The 3872-nt window shown below is 51.3% G+C and overlaps 1 pseudogene; it reads right to left on the bottom strand.

Annotated features, from left to right (window-relative positions):
* Window positions 1–1747: 1747 nt before the first annotated feature.
* Window positions 1748–3576, bottom strand: LOC101126052 (glyceraldehyde-3-phosphate dehydrogenase-like; annotated as a pseudogene).
* Window positions 3577–3872: the final 296 nt, after the last annotated feature.

Below are 3872 nucleotides of genomic sequence, written 5' to 3'. Positions count from 1 at the left end.
AGAATGGCGTGAACCCGGGAGGCGGAGCTTGCAGTGAGCCGAGATAGCGCCACTGCACTCCAGCCTGGGTGACAGACTGAGACTCCATCTCAAAAAAAAAAAAAAAGAAAGAAACCAACTCCTTGGCATGACAGACGCCACCTCACCTCTCCCGATTTGGGATTTTGTTTGTTTGTTTGTTTTGGTGGAGTCTCGCTCTGTCGCCCAGGCTGGAGTGCAGTGGCACGATCTTGGCTCACTGCAACCTCCACCCCCTGGGTTCAAGCATTCTCCTGCCTCAGTCTCCCGAGTAGCTGGGCTTACAGGCGCCCGCCACCACACCTGGCTAATTTTTTATATTTTGGTATAGACGAGGTTTCACCATGCTAGGCAGGCTAGTCTCGAACTCCTGGCCTCAAGTGATCCACCCGCCTCGGCCTCCCGAAGTGCTGGGATTACAGGTGTGAGCCACTGAGCCCAGCCCCATTTGAGATTATTGACCCACCTGGAACCTAGCCAGACTGAACTGGTGGCAGCAAATTACAACAGTGAACAGCTACATTTACATCATGCCACCCTCCAAACCACCAGCCTGACCCTCCACAGCTCATCCTGCCCTCCCATTCTCCAGACTGAAAATCAGTCCCTTAGCCTGTGCGAGCCCCACCAAATCCATAATTCCACCTCCCGTGCACTGAGGCAGGCATGGGGGTAGCCAGTCACCAGGACACCTTCACACCCATGCAGCTGAACTGTGCTGACTGATAGCGCCAAGGAGCTCATGGTGAGTGAGGCAGAGCCCCATCCAAGCCAGGGTCCTCTTTCCAGGCTTTTACCCAGTGCCTACTCAGAACTGCCTATAGATCCCCTCCTCTGAGAATCTCACCAGAGCAGACACGGTTTGCAATTTCCTGGGAATCCGGCTGCTCATCATGTTATCCTACAAACATTCCAATCCCAGCGTACCTCACTCATCCCACCCCTGGAAGTTTCTCTGGGGCAGTCTCTGGCTGGATCCACTGTAGAATCTGTCCACAGGCCTAGTGGCAAGTTGGGGGCCGGAAGGAGCATTAATTTCTTCTCCACAAGGGAAACTGGGTCTGCGTTCGGTGCTGCAGTTCAGGCTGTGGCCATGCAGGGGCAGCAGTGGACAGATAAAAACGTCTGAAAAAGGCGCTCAGGCTGCGGGAACAGTAGACCATCCCCAGGGACTTCACTGCCCAAGGCATCTGCCTAATTTTTCTCTCTCCTCTCCTCTCCTCTCCTCCCCTCCCTTCCCCTCCCCTCCCCTCCCCTCCCCTCCTCTCCTCTCCCCTCCCCTCCCCTCCCCTCCCCTCCTCTCTCCTCTCCTCTTTTCTCTCTCTCTCTCTGTCTCTCTCCTTTCTCTGTCTCTCTCTATCTAATCTGTCTATCTTCTATCCATCCGTCTATCATCTATCTATATTGGAGACAAAGTCTCACCATATTGCCCAGGTTGGTCTCAAACTCCTAGGCTCAAGCAATCTTCCCACCTGAGCCTCCCTAAATGCTGGGATTACAGGCAAGAGTAATTTTCATTTTTGGTTTTTTTTTTTTTTTTTTTTTGGTCTAAGTACAGAGGACCTTATTGCTTTATTGATAGGCCCTGTTCTTCAGGGGGTCTGGCATGGAAACTGTGTATGGGGAGATTTTCAGTGTGGTGGGGGGCTGAGTGCAGCAGGGACTCCCAAGCAGCTGAGGGCCTCTCTCTTCCTCTCATACTGTCACTGGGGCTCCTGGTCTGAGGGTCTTACTCCTTGGAGACAGTGTGGACCACCCCCTTTTTGCTGAAGCCAAATACATTGTCATGCCAGGAAATGAACTTGACAAAGTGTCATCAAGGGCAATGCTAGCCCCAGCACAGAAGGTGGAAGGATGGGTGTCGCTGTTAAAGTCAGAGGAGACGGCCAGGCACGGTGGCTCAGGCCTGTAATCCCAGCACTTTCGGAGGCTGAGGCGGGTGGATCACTTGAGTTCAGGATTTCGAGACCAGCCTGGCCAACATGGTGAAACCCCATCCCTACTAAAAATACAAAAAATTAGCTGGGTGTGGCAGTGTGCGCCTGTAATCCCAGCTACTCAGGAGACTGAGGCAGGAGAATTGATTGCTTGAACCCGGGAGGTGGAGGTTGCAGTGAGCCAAGATCACGCCACTGCACTCCAGCCTGGGCAACAGAACGAGACTCTATATCAAAAAAATAAATAAATATAATTTAAAAATAAAGGCGGAGGATATAACCTTGTTCTCAATGTAGCCCGGGATGCCCTTGAGGGGGCCCCCCCAATGTCTGTTTCACCACCTTCTTGAGGTCATCATATTTGGCAGGTTTCTCCAGATGGCAGGTCGGGTCAACCACCAACACATTGGTGGCAGGGACTCGGAAGGCTGTGCCAGTGAGCTTCCTGTTCAGTGCAGGAATTTGCCCACAGCCTTGGCCGTGCCAGTAGATGCAGGGATGATGTTTGTCATGCCAGTTTCCCAGAGGGGCTGTGGTCATGAGCCCCTCCATGATGCCAAAGATGTCATGGATGACCAGGGTCAGTGGCTTAGCCTGTAATCTCAGCATTTTGGGAAGCCAAAGTGGGAGGATCGCTTGAGCCCAGGAGTTTAAGACCAGCCTGGGCAACAAAGTGAGACCCCCGTCTCTATTTATTTATTTATGAAATAGGGTCTTACTCCGTCACCCGGCTCACTGCAGCCTCAACCTCCCAAGCTCAAGCAACCCTCCCACCTCAGCCTCTCAAATAGCTGGGACTACAGATACACCCCACCATGCCTGGATAATTTTTTTAAACTTTTTGTAGAGACAGAGTCTTGCTATGTTGGCCAGGCTAGTCTTGAACTCCTAGGCTCAAGTGATCCTCCAACCCCAGCTTCCCAAAGTGTTGGGATTACAGGCATGAGTCACTGCACCTGGCCTCCATCCCTATTTAAAACAAAAAAAGAAAAAAGAAAGAAAGAAAACCAAAAAAAAACGTTGTCACGGATGACCTTGGCCGGAGGGTAAGCAGTTGGTGGTGCAGGAGGCATTGCTGACGATCATGAGGTTTTTGTATCTCTCATGGTTCACGTCCATCACAAACATGGGGGCATGGGCAGAGGGGGCAGAGATGGTGATCCCTTTGGCTGCCCATTCTAAGTGAGCCCCAGCCTTCTCCATGGTAGTGAAGATGCTGGTGGTGGACTCCATGACATAACCAGTGCCAGCATCATCACCCAATTTGATTTTGCTGGGATCTGGCTTCTAGAAGATGGGGATGAGATTCCCATTTTCTATTGACGACAAGCTTCCCTTCTCTTTCTCAGTCTTTTCTTTTTTTTTTTTTTTTTTAAGAGAGAGAGGATCTCCCTATGTTGCCTAGGCTGGTCCTGAACTCCTGGTCTCAAGTGATCCTCCCACCTCAACCTCCTAAGTAGCTGAGATTACAAGCATGAGCCACCACACCCAGCCCACTTCTCAGCTTTGATGGTGCCGCGGAACTTGCCGTGGGTAGAATCATATTGGAACATGTAGACCATGTAGTTGAGGTCAATGAAGGGGTCATTGAGGTAACAACATCCATTCTGCCAGAGTTAAAAGCAGCTCTGGTGCCCTGGTGACCAGGCACCCAATATGGCCAAATCCATTTACTCCTGCCTTCACTTTCACCACGGTGTCTCGGGGACATGCCTTTTTCACTGCATGAAAAGATGTGGCTGTCTGTCAAATGGGAGGAGCAGAGAGGCTCTGCCTTTTTAATCTTTAAAAAAAAAAATTCAGGCTGGGCATGGTGGCTCACGCCTGTAATCCCAGCACCTTGGGAGGCCAAGGCAGGCGGATCACAAGGTCAGGAGATCCAGACCATCCTTACTAACATGGTGAAACCCCGTCTCT

Source organism: Gorilla gorilla, chromosome 20 (genome assembly GCF_029281585.2).
Source record: "Gorilla gorilla gorilla isolate KB3781 chromosome 20, NHGRI_mGorGor1-v2.1_pri, whole genome shotgun sequence".
In the NCBI taxonomy this organism is placed as follows: domain Eukaryota; kingdom Metazoa; phylum Chordata; class Mammalia; order Primates; family Hominidae; genus Gorilla; species Gorilla gorilla.
This window is presented reverse-complemented; position numbering and strand designations above follow the sequence as displayed.